The sequence below is a fragment of the Rattus rattus genome, chromosome 13, assembly GCF_011064425.1.
Source record: "Rattus rattus isolate New Zealand chromosome 13, Rrattus_CSIRO_v1, whole genome shotgun sequence".
Classification (NCBI taxonomy): domain Eukaryota; kingdom Metazoa; phylum Chordata; class Mammalia; order Rodentia; family Muridae; genus Rattus; species Rattus rattus.
In genome coordinates this window covers 3,274,590-3,295,014 of record NC_046166.1, presented here as the reverse complement: position 1 = coordinate 3,295,014, position 20,425 = coordinate 3,274,590, and the positions used below count along the sequence as shown (strand labels likewise).

The 20,425-nt window shown below is 43.0% G+C and overlaps 1 pseudogene; it reads left to right on the top strand.

Annotated features, from left to right (window-relative positions):
* Window positions 1-19,747, top strand: part of LOC116914923 — a 67,567-nt pseudogene extending 47,820 nt beyond the window's left edge.
* The last annotated feature ends 678 nt before the right edge of the window (window positions 19,748-20,425 follow it).

The following is a 20,425-nucleotide window of genomic DNA, read 5'->3' as shown; positions in this document are numbered from 1 at the left end:
CTCCCTTAGAGCCCTTCCCATTCTCAGTAAGTTCTCTCTCACTTCCCCTTCTTATCTATGGTCGTTCTGCTCACTGTGCATGTTTCTTATTCTTCTTGGGCATGGAGACAGTGTGTGTGGAAGCCCCTGGCTCAGGATGCTTTTAGTGTCTATGACCCTGGGACACATCACTTTTCCAAGTTAAGCTCTCTCAGAGCCAAGAAAGGCTCTACCACTCTTAAAAATCAGGACAAACAAACAAACCAACCAACCTAGTCATTAAAATTAAAGAACCCTGTTTGCCTTGATCATATTTACCAGGGAAGTCTACCTGACAAAATTATTGTCATCAAAACCACTGTACCCTGCGAATTTACTGGTACCCAGTAAATTCTGATGCTGTAGAAAGATGCAACTGTGATCATCCATGTTTAGTCACGGTGCATCACTGATACCTGTTTCACTTACTGAAAACAAACAACCTCCTTTCTGTTGTGATGACCAAAAGTATTTTTTGGATATTCCCAAATGTCCTCTATGGGGGAAAGTTGTCCCAGTCAAAATCCACTAACCACAGATATGGAGGAAAAGTGGAAGCAAATTATGTCACAGAAGCCAAGAGCTTGAAGATGAATTAACAATGCCAAGCACCTAAGAGACACTAGTAAAATGAGGGGTGGGAGAATTTGTAAGACATTCAAGAGTGTTAGTGTGACCTGTTTTTCCTTTGTGTGCAACACATTTACACCATAGCCATCTTAAAATGCCTGGGCAAGGTAGCTATAGCCACTAACCAATAAAACAATGGAGAGAGCTAAGTCTGTGGCATTGATAGTGAAGCTTACAGTCATGACTAGTGATAGGTGAGCATAGGTTCCCAGGACTCACCTGGAAGTTCAGCCATTGCTCTTCTGCACCACTCCCCTGCCCTTCATCATGGCCCCACTACCCCAGCTGCAAGGGATTTTGGGAAATACTAGAATATACAGAAAATGAATGCTGGCTGGAAGTGGGCTCCTCCCATGCAGCTTCCATGAGGTCTTCATCCATGGTGGGATGTAACTTTGTGGTAATGCAGCTGTTTTGGACCCAACCATGCTCTTGCAAGTGTTCTAAGCCCAATAACTCACTTACATGACAATTCTGATTGTGGTGAAATTGTACTTTGGCCTGTCCTTGGTGCCCTCTCTGGGATGAATAGGCATATGTTTTCATCCCCTGTGAGAAGTTAACAGCACAGAGAGTTAGAAAGAGATAAGAATAGCAGCACGTGTGTGGTGTAGCTCTGTGAGGGGAAAACCAAGGGGATCCAGAGTTCAAGGCCATGCATGAAGAGATGCATAGCAAGGACGTGTCTTTAAGAAATGGGAGGGGGAGGGGAGCAGCACTGGAGAAAGGGCTTAGATAGTGAAGTGCCTGCCACATAGCAAGCATGAGACCCTCAGTTCAGATCCCCAGCATGCCTGTGGAAGCCAGGCACAGCATGTACATGTGTAGTCCCAGGGCCAGAGAGGCAGAGACAGAAGGATTCCTGGAGCTTGTTGCTGTTCTAGTTGAATTGGCAAGGGTTCAATAAGAGACTCTGTCTCAAAAAATAATTTGGAGAGATATTGATAAACTCATCTGATGTGGATCTCTGGCTGTGAGGTCTGATCTGAAGCTTCTCCAGGACTTCTTGAACGAGACTCACGGAGGAGGTGATCGATGCAAAAGCAAGAGGAGTTTAATCATTCCAACATGTCGGGATCGACCCATTTCAAAAAGATGATCCAGAGCAGACTCTAACAGAGAGTTATATACATTGCAAACAATTGGGGCAGAATTTGCACAATGGTAACTAGGCAGGGTACTATGCACATTTGGTGGACCAAAACGACTTTCAGATCAGACTCAGTTCCAGACTTTCCCAAGGTGGGGTCTGTTGGAAGCAACAGGTAGCTTTGTATGACAGTTTGACTTGCAGCTAGTTCAGGAACTAAACCAGCTTTTTCCTTCCTGGAAGGAAGGGGGTCCTTGTGCTCCAAGGTTTGTGGTAGAAATTTTCCCACTGGCCCCAGATTGGCCCCAACTCTGGCTTTTTCATGGCCTTCACACACACACACACACACACACACACACACACACACACACATGTGCACATGCATGTGTACCCACATCCATGAGCATTTACACACACTTAAACAGAGACAGATGCAGGAAGAAAAGGTATTTTGTTAAACAAGGCAATCCTTTTAAGATTCCTTTCAGCAGTCAAGTAGTGGTGGCACATGCCTTTAACCCCAGCACTTTGAATGTAGAAGCAGGTGGATCACTGAGTTCAAGGTCAGCCTGGTCTACAAAGTGAGTTCCAGGATAGCTAAGGATATACAGAGAAACCTTGTCACAAAATCAAACCATTGCACATAGATATGTTAGGGTCCAGAAATCACCCCAGAAAACACTCAGTCAAATAGGGATACTTCATTGAACACACACCCTGGGACCAATCAGTCAGAGATGCATGTGAGACTCAGGAGCTGAGATTGGGATGTTGTTAGCTACCACATAGTGTAGGATGATGTCATTATGTAGGTGAAGGCAGGTACAGGATAGAACTAGGCCTGTCATTGGACGAGAAGGAAGAGTGGGCAGGAGAAAAGTTTTAGAGAGGAGGAGGAGGAGACTAGAGAGCGAGAGAGGTAGCAGCCGAGAGAACATGGAGGCAGATGTTATGATTCCTCTCTGCACATTTACAGGTTGTTATGAATATTCTTAAGGGATGGATGTGTATAGTGCTTTGTATGTCTGGGTAGGCAATTATATCTTATCAATTGGATCAGAGGTTATTGTGTTGTGTGTTCTTTCGTGTGGAGATTTAATTGAATTCAAGAGTGTGTGGTGGTGGAGACACTGGGCCACCATGGAATTTGGATGTGTATGTCTGGCATGGTGGCATCCTGCCTTGGGAACTGAATGGATAGAGAGATTGTTTGCCAGCCTCAGAGAGTAGCCATTGGCAGTGTGATATGGGATGGAGCAAAGCGGGTGAGACGCTTTGCTGACTGAGATGAAAATATCAAACAGATGTCTTGGGGCACTATGGAGTCGAATCTAGTGCAGGTAAAAGAAAGCATTATTTTAATATTACAGCAACAACACAGGGCTGAACTGAACCTCTATCCTCTACAAGAGCAACAAGTGCTCTTGACCATTGATCCTTACTCCAGTCCTTACTTATGCTCCATTGGATGGCTTATTTAATCGGATACACACCCACCCCCAGACTGTCAACTTGTCCCCATAGGCACACTGGTTCGCCTTGCAGTATTGGTGCCTCTGAACTCAAGAACTCATAGCAGCTGTGATTGCCTGCACATGTTACAGGATACTTGAACCTGGTTCTAGTTACAGTGTGACTCAGCCCTTAGCACAGACCATTAATTCCTCTGGCTGAAATACAGACATGCCCTTAGTGTTTACCTTTAAACCCAAACAATGAAAGTAAATTTAGTTTTTAGAAGGAAACACTCATGTTTGAAAATGATGTCTAACTTGGTGGCAGAAAAAGTGACAAATCAGAGAAAGATTTGATGGAAGAGAATATGCCAACTCTCAGAGAGGAAAAGGGAAGCTACTTAAGGGAGAGACAGACACTACAGGAAGAAGACAGTACAGTACAGAAATACAGTAGAGTTTGTGGAGAGCAGTACAATGGAGTTGAGAGAGGGAGAGAGTAGAGCAGCACAGAGAGGGAGAAGGAGACAGTTTTATACCAGGAGAGTTCTGCAGAAACAGATTAAAGAGAGAGCAAGCTAGACACGGGTAAAGACAGAATGAGCAAGAGAACAGGAAGATTGCCAAAATTAATATCAGGCCAAGGAAATCAATTCAGGAGAAGCCTAGAAAGAGAAGCCAGATTGACTCAGTCAGCTGAGAGAGGAGTTTGAGACAGAACAGAGGAGTTGATCCAGTCAGAGTTCAGATAAAAAAAAAATACTAGGAAATGGTGAGCTTATTCAACAGCAAGTCTCAGAGGCTGAAAATATTCTAGGCCTAGATTAGATTATATGGAGGCCAGAGAAGCTTCCATGACTAGGCCTAGGTTAATAGACGAAGGCAGCAAGCCTCCCAGACAACCATTACAACAGGGGAATAAAAGAGTTTTACTTGCACGAGATTAAGCCAGTGGTTGTAGGAATGGGCTCATGAGCCCTCACCCATTCTAAGGAGTTATTGACAGGTGATGGCTTCAGGAGGTACTAGATTGTTTTTTAAGAGTGTGGTCTCTGGTAGGTCAGCCTCCAGTGGAGATGGCCCACAGTGGATGGCCTAATAACCTTGAGTACATGAGAGGCAAGTTGGACCCCATGGGTTTTATTTTCTTTAAAAAGGAGAAGGTTGGGAGTGAACTGATCAAAATATATTGTATAAATGTATGAGATTCTTAAATAATTAATAAAAATATATGTTTTAAAAAGAAAGACAACATCCAGAGTAGGTATACTAAAAACCCCCAAATGGAGGGCACCTGTGAGGGATTTTTGCTCAATTTAAAGTAGGAAGATCCACTTTTAATTGGATCTTTGAGGTAGAAGGACACGCCTTCAATCTAGATCTTTGGAGCTGGGAAAACCAACCTCTAATCTGAGCCACACCTTCTGCTGGAAGCCTGTGTAAGGACATGGAAGAAGGAAGGTCTTTCTCTTTGCCTGCTTGTTCTTTCCTTGCTAGCAAGTCCATTCCTTCATTAGAGGCTACTTCCTCAGATTCCAGTATATACTGAAGACCAGCAAAGACATCAGCCTCATAGACTGAGCAACTACTGGATGACTGGACTTTCTGGTCATAGCCATCCATTGTTCAATTGGCTGGTCCACAGCCCCTAAATCAATCAGATAGATAAATGATAGATAGATACTCAAAATCAGATAGATAGATAGATAGATAGATAGATAGATAGATAGATAGATAGATGATAGATAGATAGATAGATAGATAGATAGATAGATAGATAGGAATCATTCTATAAGATCTGTTACTCTAGAGGGCCCTGAAAAATACAGCTTCTTTCTGTGAACCTACTAGCCTTTCTAACAAGGACTGAATGAGATTAAGCACATAATGTACTTGATCCAGGCCTCAATAAAAAGCCAAAGCCCAACAAATGTTACCTATTACTGCAATGTCATTATTATAATTCCAATACAATGCAAGATGATGTGGGGGAGGGAATTATAAAAGGACAAAAAAAAAAGGAGAGGGAACAATGTCATTAAATAAGAAAATAGTCCGAATATTGTAGGAAATAGGTCATAGATGTCACTTACATAGCTTTTATTAGAAGTTAAGGTACAAATAATTTTTGAGTCAGGATTTCATTGTGCAGACCAGTGAAACTCATAGAGAATGCATAACACACAGCCAAGTGCTAGAACATGAACCATACCCAAAGGAGTAGATGAGAAAAAATAACCAACCCCAAGGCTGAAACCAATGAAATAGAAACAAAATAAATACAAATAATCAATGAAATAAATAGTTGGTTCTTTGAAAAAAAATTAAGATTGGCAAACCCTTATCCAAATTAACTAAAAGGCAGAGAGAGAATATCCAAACTAACAAAATCAGAAATGGAAAGGGGGACATAACAGCAGATACAAAGGAAATATATAAAACCTTAAGTACATACTTTAAAAACCTGTATTCCACCAAAAATCTAAAAGAAATCAATAATTTTCTTGATATATATCACTTACCAAAGTTAAATCAAAATCAAATAATTTATTTAAACAGACCTACTAATCACTAGTGAAATAGAAGCAGTCATTTAAGTTTCTGTCTTAGTTAGGGTTTCTATTGCTGTAACAAAATACCATGACCAAAAAACCAGTTTGGGAAGAAAGTTTGGGGTTTTGCTTCCACGTGTTCATCACGGAAGGAAGTCAGGACAGGAACTCGAGCATGACAGGAACCTGGAAGCAGGAGCTGAAGCCGAGTCCATGGAAGAGTGCTGCTTACTGGCTTGCTCCCCATGGCTTACTCAACCTGCTTCCTTATAGAACCCAGGACCACCAGCTGAGGAATGGCTCCACCCACCATGGGCCGGGTGCTTCCTCATCAATCAATAATTAAGAAAATGCCTTACAGATGGATCTTATAGACACATGTTCTCAATTGAGGTTCCATTCTCTCAGATAACCCTAGTATCTGTCAAGTTGATATAAAACCAGCCAGCACATCTCCCAGCCAAAAAGCTCGGGGCCAAGTGGTTTTGGTGCAAAACTCTACTAGATTTTCAAAGAAGAAGTCATGCTAATTCTCTTCAAATCATTCCACAAAATAGAAATAGACAACAATGCCTAATTCACTTATGAGGCCACAGTCACCCTGATACCCAAATCAGATAAAGACACAACAAAGAAAGAGAATTACAGTTACCCTTATAAACACAGATGCAAAAATAATAAAAACAGTTGCAAACCAAATCCAAGAACACATCAAAAAGATCATCATTATCATCTAGTAGCCTTCATCCCAAAGATTCAGGAATGATTCAACATACGTAAATGCAATCTACCATATGAACAAACTGAAAGACAAAACCACATGACTATCTCATTAGATGAAAAAAAAAAGGTCTGACAAAAAATCTAACACTCCTTTATGATTAAGTCCTGGAGAGATTATGAGTACCCACATACCTATGGACGCCTATTTTTGATAAAGAAAATAGAAATGCACACTGGAAAAAATACACCATCTTCAACCAATGGTGATGGTTGAACTGGATAACCACACATAGGAGAATAGATCCATACTTATCACCCTGCCCATAAGTCCAAGTGGATCAAAGACCTCAACACAAAACCAGATGTATTCAACATAATAGAAAAGAAAGTGGGTGATAGCCTAGGAGTTATTGGAACAGGAAAAGACTCTCTGAACATTAGCACAGGACTAAGACTAGCAGTTAATAAGTGGGGCCTCATGAAACTAAAAAGCTTCTGCAAAGGACACTGCCATTTAGACAAAGCAGCTGACAACAGAATGGGAAAAGGTTTTTTCCAACTACAAAGAACTGGGGGTGAAAAGCTAGATATCAAGAAAGCAAATAACCTAATTAAAATGGGTTAACAGATCTAGACAGAGAATTGGCAATAGAGGAAACTCACATGGCTGAGAAGCACTTGAAGCAATGTTCATCCTCATCCTTAGCCACCAGGGAAACACAAATCAAAACTACTTGGAGATTTCATCTAATGCCCTTCAGAATGGATAAGATCAATAAAACAGTGGCAGCTCATACTGGTGAGACTGTGAAGTAAGAGCAACACTCATCCATTGGTGGCAGTGGTGCAAAGCTTGCACATCCATTATGGAAATCAGTGTGGCGGTTCCTCAAAAAGATGAAAATTGAGCTACCTGGAGATCTAGCTATAACACTGTTGGGCATACACCCAGAGGACGCTTCACCTTACCACAACCATGTTCATTACCGATTGATTTATAATAGCCAGAAATTGGAAGCAACCTAGTTGTCCCTGAAGAGATGAATGGATCTTAAAAAACAACATAGTACATTACACAATGGAGTATTACTCGGCCATTTAAAAAGTGACATTATGAAATTCCTAGACCTAGGAAAAAATCATCCTGAGTGAGGTATCCCAGACCCAGAAGTACAAATATGGTATGTTTTCACTTACATGTGGGTATTAGCTGTTAAGTCAATGATAACCAAGTTGTAGACCCACAATGATAACCAGGCTATAGAACCACAGAGGTTAGTTATAGAGTGAGGGACTGAGGGGAACAGAGTAAAGCTATACACGCGTGAAGGCAATCTAAATGAAATCACCACATAACGGGGTAGTCAGAGTCCTAACTAACCTTTTGTCACCAAATGAAACTTCCAGTACCGGAAATGGGTTACATCCAATTGAGTAGTTAGCCAGGGAGAGCCCGTGGAAACCCCCAAATGACCTGGGATGTTGCCAAGACTATAGGTGGCTCTCCACAAACTGACAGCAGGTCCCCATTGCCAAAGACAACATCTACACAACTCAGTGAACATGGAGAAGCTGGTGCCTACACGGAGCCTTTACCCCTGGGTTCTGGCATCTTTGGTACAAGAAGGTACACTGTATATTACCAGAAAAGAAACATAAGCACCAAGCCAGCCACAAGACCTTTGACCTATGTGGTGTCTTGCCTGCAAAATATGCTATGGCAGTGGTGGCACAAGCTCATGGGAACAACCAAACAGTATCCGACTTGACTTAAGAACTACTCCACCATATGGGACCCATACGTAGGCACTGGGTGACTAAGAATCTGAGACTCTATATCCCAGGGACCTAGTGTTAAACCAAATAATACTGGCCTAAAAGAAAAAAATTAGTGGTAAAATATGAGTCCTAATGATATACATTCTCCTATACTTATAGATTAGCGCCTTGTTCAGCCATCTTTAGAGAAGCTTCTGTGCATGGGAACAAATACAGAGACCCACAACCAGACATTACACAGAGAGTGTGAGACCGTGGAACGCTGAGCCCTAAATGGGATGGTTTCATCAGATCCCTCCCCTTAGAACTCAGGGCATCCTGAGGAGGAGGAGGAGGAGGAAGAGGAGGAGGAGGAGGAAGGAGGAGGAGGAGGAGGAGGAGGAGGAGGAGGAGGAGGAGGAGGAGGAGGAGACAGAGTGTAAGAGCCAGAGAAATGTAGGACATCAAGAGAATAAAGCCCTCTAAATCAGGATGAACAAAGCTCACATAAACTCACAGAGACTAAGGCAGCATGCCCCAGGGCCTCTGCACATAGATTATGGCTTCCAGTTTAGTGTTTTTATGGGATTCCTGAGAACATGAATAAATGAAGTAATGAAATCCTGCCCACTAGGGTAAAGGTTAACAACTGAACTGTCATTTATATAGACTGTGGGTGGGAAAAACCGTTTCCTCCAATGGAATAACTCTGGACTATCAAACAATACCTAGTCTGACTTCAGGCCCATGCCACAAGATAGAACCCATATAAGATACTTCGTGGGTGACAAATGATTACAGACCAGAGAGCCCAGGGTCCTAGAGTAAATCCAAATACTACTCTTCTAAAAACAGCAAAACAAAACAAAGCCCATAGCAATAAGATGACTCCTACATGCCTACTGCTGTTTCTCAGATCAGTGCCTTGCTCGACCATCATAAGAGAAGCTACTTCCTGTAGCAGAGACCCAGAGCCAGACATTACACAGGGAGTGAGAGACCTTGGAACGCTCAGTCCTAAATGGGATGTCTCTAACCCCTCACCTCAGAGCTCGGAGAACACCAAGAAAGAGGAGGCAGAGAGAGTGTGAAGACCAGAGCGGAGGGGGACACCAGGAAAACGAGTCTCTCTAAATCAGCACGATGAAAGCTCACGTGAACTCACAGAACATGAAGCATCAGCACAGGGCTGCCCCAGGTTGTCTGCACATAAATTATGGCTCCCAGCTTAGTGTCTTTCTGGGAGTCCTGAGTGTGCGAATAAGTGGGTCTCTGGTTCCCCTGCCTTCTCTCGGGCTCTTTTTCCTTCCGTTTATTTGTCCTGTCCAGCTATCTAAAGTGATATTTTTGTTTAATCGTATTATATTTTATTCTTATCCCTGAAAAGCCTGTTTTCTAATGAGAGACAGAAGAGAAATAGATCTGGATGGGAGGGTTGGGGAGGAACCAGGAAGAATAGGGGAGGGGAAAACCACAATGAGGACAGAGTATGTGAGGGGAAAAAATCTATTTTCAATATAAGGGAAAAGATGTATCAAGGAAGTGTGGCAGGTGCACGCTGTGGAAGGCTATTCCATCAAAGTGGACCCAAGTACTAGTAGACATTGTAACATGAATGAATCCTGAAAATAGCGTGCTAAGGACTGAGGCCGTTGCCAGAGGACAAGTTGTTCACAGGAAATAGTTAGGTGAGTCTGTCCAGACAGAACATAGATTGGTTGGTGCTGGGAGCCAAAGGAACTGCTGCACGGTTAAGGATTTTACTTGGGAGATATACAATGTTTCGTAATTAGAATGAGGTATCGGCTGCACAGTATTGTGAATGTAATTAATGCTACTGAGTTGTTCACCCTAAACCAGCTCATTTATGTTACAAGAATTTCACTGTAAAAAAAAAAAAGTCTCAAGGAAACCTTCCTAGGAATTTGCTGTTTCAAGAGATACTTTATTAAACATTTATACACATGCAAAAATGTATCCCAGATTAAATAATTCCTTTTGGAAAAAGGCCCAGAAAAGAATATAGAACCATTTATAACTTATTAACTCACAAACGCACTGAATCTATGCCAGGCTTCGGCATAATGCAATTCCACTGAGTGCTTGGTTCATTTGGGGCTATTTTTCCAGACTAGTGGATGCTATTCACAAAGTGACTTCTGGGTATTTATAGTTAAATGTCTATCTTTGTTTTTCAGTTTCTGTGAAGACTCCCTTCCTGAAAGCCTCAATTTGTGGCTTATGGAACAGACGCTCCTCAGGATGCTTCTCACTGATGCCTAAAGGTTTACCTCCTTGGCCTGAGGGTTCACCTCCTCAGCCTAACTATTTTCTGGGGCTTTCATCACAAAATGCCAGGGCTCTGGTGGCAGAAGTTTAAAACCTCCTGGGGACCAAAAGACCCAGGTCTAGGTGTCGGCAGCTTTGCTTCTCCTGAGGCAAATGCTCTTGTCAATCAAACACCAGTAACATTCTGAGGTACTGGCTGGGTAGAGCTTCAACACATGAGCTTTTGGGGAACACAGGTCAGCCTGTTACAACCAATCTCTAAAAAGACTAGGAGAGAGAAATGCCTGACAGGTATGGAATGGAAGGAAAAGGGGACATAAAATTATTGTCAGTGTTTTTTAAATCAATGAAAAAATGAGCAATTTCTAAAACTGGTTCAAGGGTCTATAAAAATTCAATAATAGGGCTGGAGAGATGGCTCAGTGGTTAAGAGCACTGGCTGCTCTTCCAGGGGTCCTGAGTTCAAATCCCAGCAACCACATGGTGGCTCACAACCATCTGTAATGGGATCCGATGCCCTCTTCTGGTGTGTCTGAAGACAGCTACAGTGTACTCATATATAATAAATAAATAAATAAATCTTTTTTAAAAATTCAATAATAGTACAGTTGTAAAGTGTGCTCAATCCATCCTTGGAAAAGAACATGCATTCAGTTCCAAATCAGATTACTCACTTTGCTTCTTTGGACAAGAGATGGAAAAAGAATATTAAATAGGCCAGGCAAGGTGGGGCAGGGCTTTGATCTCAGTCCTGAGCAAGCAGAGGCAGGTAGGACTCTGAGTTTGTGGCCAGTCTGATTATGCAGGCAGACCTCTGAGTTCCTGGCCAGCCTGGTCTACAGAGCAAGTTCCAAGATAGCCAAGACTGTGCAGAAAAACCCTGTCTCAAAAACACAAGCAAACAGAAAGCCGTGGATGTAGTTCACCAAGGATCAGTTTGTCTGATGTGTGTGATGCCCTGGGCTCCATTCCCAGCTCCACTCACATGCTGCTTTCTCTCCCGCTGCTGTGAAGAAGTGCCTTGACAAAAGGCACTTAAGGAAGCAAGGGGCTATTTTGGTTCACAATTCTAGGGCGCAGTCCACTGCGGTGAGGGTGGCATAGTGGTAGGAGATTCAGGCAGCTGCAGACACTGAACTCAGGGATCACAGAAAAATGAAAGTTTGTTTGTGCCCAGCTCGCTTCTTCCTTTTTATGCGGACCTGGACCCAAGCCTCTAGAGGTTAGTAGCCTTTTCTAGGTATCTTCACACCTTGATTAGCCTAATTAAGACAATCTTTCATGGGCATGCCCAGAGGCTAACCTAATCTGAAAGAGTTCTCAGGAGTAAGCCTGGAGCTTTGTCCCCCTGGTGATTCTGAGCCCTGTGAAGACAGCAGTCAACACTAACCACCATACTAGGCAAGTCCTAGTTAACAGTGAACATTCCTATAACAAGAGGTCTACAATCTGGGGGAATGCACGTTTAATATGCATAAAATAAATATATTTTATTTTTAATTAGATGATTAATAATCAATTAGTTTTTGGAAAGCACGATTACTCTCAGGCAATTCCTATTGGTAACACAGGGCTGGAACTTAATTGCCTGTCTTCCTGGAAAAATACAGAATACTGTAAATTAACAGTGGGTCTTCTAATCAGATGCTCAGGGAAATGACGAGTCATGTCACCCAGTGCGACTAAGGTGATACACTTACATGAGAAATAAAAACATAAAAGCTCCTCCTTTTTTAAAAAGACTTATTTGTAATACATAAGTACACTGTATCTGAACTACACCAGAAGAGGGCATTTGATCTCATTACAGATGGTTGTGAGTCACCATGTGGTTGCTGAGAACTGAACTCGGGACCTCTGGAAGAGCAGTCAGTGCTCTTAACCACTGAACCATCTCTCCAACCCCCAACAGAAAAGCTTCTTACTGTATACTTTGCCCACTGAGTTTCATTTGAAAGAGCTAAGAATGAGTGACTGGACGTACATAGGTGCCATTCAGCAAACTACTCCTCTCGTTGGATGGCGTACATGGTGTCAGTCAGCAAGCCACTCCTCTCATTGGCTGAGAAGGCTTGGGGGAGTGAGGTTAGGAAGGGAAGAAACTCACTCTTTAATTTTGTTTTTCCTTTTATGTATACACATTTTTTTTTCATGAATGCGTTTGCTCTCAATCAACACTCCTTTTGTGAAATGTGTGCAGGGAAGGGAATTTGGGTGCTAGCGTGTGTCTATGGCAACACCGCCTTCCGAGGTTAGAGAGCATCAGTCTGCTGTGGAAGCCTCCCAGAGAGAGGAGGTAATCAGCTCCCGTTTGTCTTCTGTACCGAAGGATTGTCTTTCTTTCAATGGAGGCTTGGAGTTTTTAATTTTCGCCTTTGCTATCTGCACAAGCAGAGCTGGGTCTCACAATTCATAATCACTTTCTTTTCTCTCTCGTTAGTTACACATTGTGAACACAGCCAGAAAGCAGAATTGTTAATGCTAATTATTTTCATCCTGATTTATTATCCAACTTTTGAATGGTCAGCCTCTCCATGCCTCTGCCTCTATACTTTACTTTGGAGGTTATAGGTAAAATGAAGACACACGTATCAAAAATTTCCACAAACAACTAATTTTAATTTTTATATCCTCTTTTAGAGACTTTTTAAAGGGGAAGGAAGGCTCAGGGCTAGCTAGTTGTTCGTCGGTTTGACACAAACTCAGGTCATTTAGGAAGAGGGAAACACAATTGAAGAATATAGCTGATTGGTCTATAGGAAACTCTGTCGGGTATTTTATTGGTTAGTGGTTGATGTGGGAGGGCCTAGGTCACCAGTAAGCTGCCATCAGGATATGGTCCAAATAAACCCTTTCCTCCCAAGTTCTTTTGATCTGGTGTTTATCACAAGGAAAAACAAATTAGGATATGTTGGGGATTTACTCAAATAAACCCTTTCCTCCCCAAGGCCCTTTTGATCTGGTCCCCAGCTCCAAAAAAAAAAACCAAAAAAAAAAAAAAATTAGGACAGACTCAAACCATTTTATAAAATTCATATAACCTCAATATGAAAACAAGAAGTCTAAAAGGATACGAGAAAGGAAAATCCCAAGCCAGTTATCATCGTGCACAGTGAAAGAAGAAAAGGTCTAGGCTGAGTCGGCAGCAAACTCCTGGCGTTATGCATATTCATTATGACCAATATGTTTATATAAAAATATAAGTTGCTCTAATGCTAGAGCAATGTGTTAGTATACTTATGATATTTATAGGTTAAATAGAAGAAAATAGATGAGTAACCCAAGAGATTGAGGAAAAGGTTGAGAAATGTAAACATAACAAAAATTTTCATCAGTGTCTAAAGGAAAGTGAGCGGTTTTTTTAACTCAAAGGGAAAAATACAATGCATCTTTGGCAAGGGTCCTCCACCATGGTGACACGCTGAGCACTCCTGTATGACAGGAATGACGTCTTCCTAGCATAGCTAATCTAGCATTACACCTGGGGTCCTTCCTAGGAAGTTAGCTCAAGAAAGGGAAGATGCTAAGGGAGATGGGGATAGTAAAATACAGATGAAATGAAGGCAGAGCTGGGAATAAAGACAGACATACCCAGTCCGAGGCAGCCATCTTCCAGTAACTCGCCAAAATGGCGAACACAAAAGGAAAGAGGAGAGGCACTCGGTCTATGTTCTCTAGGCCTTTTAGGAAACATGGAGTTGTTCCTTTGGCCACATACATGCGAGTCTACAAGAAGGGTGATATTGTAGACATCAAGGGAATGGGCACTGTTCAAAAGTAACGCCCCACAAGTGTTATCACGGCAAAACCGGAAGAGTCTACAATGTCACCCAGCATGCCGTGGGCATCATTATTGTTGGGCCCTACCTTAGTGTTTCCCTTCCTCCTTGTTGAGCCTTTTAGCCTGCTATAGCAAGAAATTGTTTACAACCTTGGCAGCTGCTCTTAGCCCCTGATTTGGGGCTGGGATTTTCCATGGCACCCTTCCTCCCCACCGAGCCTTCCAGCTTGTTGTTAAGAAGTCGTTTATGCCCCTGACTGGGCCCTGAACTTTCCACCACACAGACTTTTCCTGTTTTCCTGGTTGGGGATTTTCACCTGCCTTGTTGTTTTCCAGGGCTTTTGCCTCAGGTATGTAAGGAGATCTCAAAGTAAAAACCAGTGACCTTGGTGGCACTTTTCTTTCAATCCCAAGAAAACAACTGACTAGTGTATGTGTTTTAAGCTTTAAAGGCAAGATTCCCAAGAGGATCAATATGCTAATTGACCATCAAGCACGATATTCCACACTGGAAGGAGAACGTTGTAGGGAAGCCAAAGAGAAGGGTACCGAAAAGAAAATTATACAGATTGATTGTAAACAAGCAAGTTAAAGGCAAGATTCTAGTCAAGAGGATCAATGTGCGAATTGAGCACATTAAGCACTCAAAGAGCAGAGACGGCTTCCTGAAGCAGCTGAAGGGGAACAATCAGAAGAAAAAGGAAGCCAAAGAGAAGGGCACCTGGGTTCAGCTGAAGCGCCAGCCTGCGCCACCCAGAGAAGCCCGCATTGTGAGGACTAACGGGAAGGAGCCTGAGCTGCTGGAGCCCATTCCATACGAATTCATGGCCTAATGTACACAAAGGAAATAAAGGACCCGCCCGTACTGAAAAAAAAAAAAAGAAAGAAAAAAAAAGAAAAGAAAAGAAAAGAAAACAACATACTCAAGCAGGGAATAGGAGGGGGTGGAGAGGAGACAGGAGAAGGGGGTGGAGAGGAGACAGGAGAAGGGTTAACCAAAACAAAGTATGTGTGGTAAAGCTATGTGGAAATGTACAACCTTGTAACCCATGTCAAAAAGCAAAACTAGAGAGGACACTAGGCCACCTGCGGCATGATAGAGCAGGAGGTTAAAGGTTTAAGTGAAGATGGAGACACAAAAGTGGGAAAATGAGGGGAAGGGAGGGTTAGCCCAAACTAGAGATGTCTATAGAAGTCCCACTAATCTGTAAAAACAGGAGTTTGGACAGAAGTCCCATGCATGGGGAGACAATAGTTTCCCAGAAGACATGAATTTCTCAATGAAACCTTCAGTGTGGCTATGGGTCGTATCCCTCTGAGTTCTTGGTCATAGAGGCTCCAGAAGAACAGCTATTGCTCTTGTTCTTGCTTTCCTGTCATAACTAGATGATAACTCCCCCTCCCCGTTGCTGAAGATACCATGCATCTGGTTGCAGGACCTAGTGATGTCAATACTGGACTGATCAGAAAACTCTCTCCTTGCTGGCTAGATTTCATTGGGCAAGGAGATGGCTATGCAGAACTATGGGTTCTATGCTATGCAGAAGATGCTATGGGGGAGAAATGATCTTACCCAGTGCTGGACCACTAATGTTAAAATAGTAACATGCTAGGTAAGATGTGCCCACTGGTGCAATAGTGGCATATATGCTACAGGAGTAACCAAACGCTTTCTTATTTCTTCACAGGAGAGAATGTATGCCTTATACTGTAAGGAGGGCATGGAATGTTAGTTTGAATTAATACTTGCTATACAGTTGGTGGACCTGTTTGGACAAGCTTAGGAGGTATACTCTTGCTGGAGGAAGTGTGTCACTGGGGCGTTTGTTTTAAGAATTTAAAGAGTTGCCTCATTTCAAGTTTGCTGATTCTGCTTCCCTCTTGTGGTCTGAGATGTAAGCTCTCACCTATTTCCCCCCTCCAGGACTGGCGTTTGCTGCAACACTTCCCCACCATGATGGTGATAGGTTTTGTCTTTGTTAGGGTTTCTATACCTGTGATGAGACACCACGGCCAAAAACAACTCAAGGAGGAAAGGATTTGTTTGATTTACACCACTACATCCCTGTTCATCATTGAAGGAAGTCAGGACAGGAAATCAAACAGGGAAAAAAGTTGGAGGCAGGAGCTGATGCAGAGGCCATGGACGGGTGCTGCTTACTGCCTGGCTTCTCATGGCTTGCTTTCTTATAGAACCCAGAACCATCAGCCTAGGGGTGGCACCATACATGATAAGCTGGGCCTTCCCCCATCAACCACTAATTAAGAAAATGCCTTATAATCTGATCTTATAGAAGTATTTTCTCGATTTTGGTTTTCTTCTTTCGGATAACTCCAGATTATGTCAAGTTGACAAAAAACAAAAACACAAACAAGCAGACAAACAAACTACCCAGCATAGACTCTTATCTCTCTAGAGCCATAAGTCTATAGTAAACCATTTCTCTAATGGGTTGCTTCAGCTCTGGTGCTCTATCATGGTGATACAAAGGCAATAAGTGTATATGGTGGGGCGGTTTGCATGAGAAGAGCTCCCATAGGCTCTTGTATTTAGATACATGGTCCCCACTTGATAGAACTATTTAGGATTAGGAGCTGTGGCCCTGTTGAAGGGGGTGTATCAAAGGCAGACTTTTGGGGTTTTAAAAGACTCAGCAGATTTTCTGTGTTCTCTCTCTGATCTGCTACTTGTGGAATCGTTGGATCTCAGCTATTAGTGCCGCCTCGGTTGCTCTGCCATCATAGACTCTAACCCCCTCAAACTGTAAGTCCAAATTCAACACTTCCTCTCATAAGTTGCCTTGGTCAGGATGCTTTGTCACAGTAGAAAAGTGACTAAGACACAAGGCTAGGGAAGTCATAGGCCCTAGGATGGGCTGTATTGTTATTTGTTAAGGGCTTATTGTCAAAGTGCCTTCTAAATATTTGTTTATACTCGTGAGATTCATGAGACCCTTTGACCTTAAATAGAGAACTACCTAAAGACCTCTTTCTGTAATGTATCCTAGTAAGAGCACCAGTGGTGGGGAACCCCTTAAGACAATGTAGAAATCTGTTCAAAATGCCGAGAGTAGGTTTATCCATACATGGAACATCTGCATCGCCCTCCCTCTCCAACAGGGATTAGGGAACATCCTAGGGGAGGGAACAAAGTATAAAAGCTACAGGGTGGTAGGCTGGAGAGATGGTTCAGTGATTAGGAGCACTGGCTGCTCTTCCAGAGCTCCTGAGTTCAATTCCCAGCAACCACATGGTGGCTCACAACCATCTGAAATGGGATCTGATGCCCTCTTCTGGTGTGTCTGAAGCTAAAATAAATATTTTTTTTAAAAAAGCTGGAGTATTGGGAGGCATGCTATGAAATGCTGTCTGAACATGACTAAACTCATAGCAGCTGTGGTTACCTGTGCAAGATCAAGCCAGAATCTGTTGAGGAGTCCTTGACATGAATAGGATTAAAATATATAACTTGTAAGTCTAGTAACTAGTAACACTCATCTAATGTTGTTTTAAGGATGATAATATAGAATTAAAGGCACGGGGAAAATAGCATCTGTAAAGCCAAAACCCACGAGACACATAGAGATGCAAATGTGTTCATCTTTATGATCAAAAATATTCAAGACATTTGTAAAAAGATTCAAATGAAATTATATTCACTATTCACTGACAGAAAGACTATATATACACCATAAAGGTTTCAGTTCATCACCATGATTTCAATTAAAGACTTTGATGAGCTGATATTACAATACAGAGAGAAGAGAGAAAGACCTTCCCAGACATAAAGCCTCACCTGGACATCAAGATTTGCTTGAAAACTTAAATTGTCCCTCATCAAGACAATGAGGCACTGCATAGATTATGCAAGACATAGTATACCTTATGGGAGCAAACTGTGTTCCACACAGATCAAATCTCAATGAGTGATAAAATGGCTTTGAAGTTCACTAAAATCCAGAGTCACACTATACATCAAAAATGAAAAACAACTGGATCAAAGATTCTAATATGAAACCCTGACTCGGAAACTTCCTACAAGGTGAGACACTATATAGAACCAATAGAAGAAATGGTTATGCCTTTCACTGGGCTTAAAGCATAACGAATACGTGATGAAGAAGATGAAAGAAAGACAGGCTCGATGGTGGGTGTCTGCACGCCCAGCACTTGGCAAATGAATCAGTTCAAGGTCATTTTCAGCTAATATTGAGTTCAAGGTCAGCCTGGGTACATGAGACCCTGCCTGAAGGAGAAGGGGGAGGGGGAGAGGGAGAGGGAGAAGGAGGGAGGGGGAAGAGGGAGAGGAGGAGGGAGAGAGGGGGGAGGAGGGGGAAGAGGAGGAGGAGGGAGGGGAAGGAGGAAGAGGAAGGGGAGGGGGAGGAAGAGAAGAAGGGAGGGGAAAGGAGGAGGATGGGGAGGAGGAGGAGGAAGAGGAGGAGGGAGAGAGGGAGGAGAGGGAGGGAAAGAAAAGAGGGAGGGAACAAATAGGTATGTTACCACAACATAACACTTAGACGAATGAGCGAGGAAGATTACTTAGCAGAAACCTGCTCTACACAGCAAGATCTCATCTCAAAAAACAAGGACACCCCAAGACATTGGAAGTGCCAATACCATGGGATATTTGCCAAGAAAAGCTGCAGGCATGGGGGTGAATGGGCTTAAGATAGGATCAAGAGTTACCTAGGATACAAATTTCTGGGCAAGTCTGTGAGTGTGGTTTTAGACTAGGTGAGTTGAGGTGGATGACCCAACTAAGTACCATGCCGTGGGATCTGGGTCTTACTAAAAAGGAGAAAAGGGCTCCCCGGAAGTTTCACGCGATGGAGAGAGGAGAACGCCTGAGGAAAAGCAGTCGGCCCATGTTCTTCCTACAAGTCCGGAATCTGACAATTGGAAGACAAGCGATTCGGGGTTCTTGACTGCTGGGGTCACTGGAGGTGCACTGGTGACAGTGTATGCTGTGACCACGCCGTTTATTACCCCGGCCCTCCGGAAAGTTTGCTTGCCATTTGTGCCTGCAACTTTGGAGCAGGTTGAAATCGTTGTCAAAATGTTGCGGCACAGAAGAGGACCCCTGGTGGACGTTGGCAGTGGTGATGGACGATTGCATTTGCAGCTGCAAAGGAAGGCTTCCCAGCCGTGAGGTATGAACTGAGTCCGTGGCTGGGTTCAGTACTCCAGCTACCGTACCCAGAGGGCAGCCGTGCATGGCTCCACCAAGTTTTATATTTCAGATCTATGGAAGGTCACCTTTGCACAGTACTCCAATGTCGTTATTTTTGATGTGCTCCAGATGATGTCACAGCTGGAGAAGAAGCTTGAGCTTGAACTTGAGGACGGTGCTAGAGTTACTGCCTGTCGGTTCCCTTTCCCACACAGGATTCCAGACCACACCACTGGAGAGGGCATCAACACCATGGGGCCGTACGGCATGAGCGTTTGTTGACGGCCCGATTGTGAGCAGATCGGCCAGTAGAACCCCAACGGAGACAGCCGAGGGCTTCTTCATCCGAGACACGGAGCAAGCTCCTTGACATTGAATGACAAGTTACAGCTGCTCCCCTTTCCTTCTTGAGAAAATGAACAGAAGCTCAGAGAAACATTTAAGTTTAAACTCTGCTGCTTTTTAAAGGGCAATTTCACACAGCCTGGATGGCCTTGCACTTCTGATCCTTCCACTTCTACCCACCCAGTGAAATGTGCTCTTAGTGGAACATTCTGGATGGGCTCACTCTCTTTGCATTCACTGGGGTGCATGAACATATAAGTAAGGGACAATCTGTGGGTCAGAAGGCTGTCATCTCAGCAGCACGGTTTGATAGCTTGGGTGAAGAAGACCGGGCACTTACGCAAACATCTGCATTTTTTCTCCTTTCTGGAGTTTGCAGTTAAATTTACTTTCTAAAAGATTCAGAGAGTGACATTTACATTTTATAATACTTACAAGGAACGTTTTAGTGCCCTAAAGCTGGTGGTTCACTATACTCCACTTGATTGAATATGTACATGCACAACTATGTGTAAACGGACTATGCAATATGCACATGTTTCAACACTGGGGAAATTGTGATGAATTGCATGTGTCTTTGAAAAAGGGAACAAGTACTACTAGCCCCTGATCGCC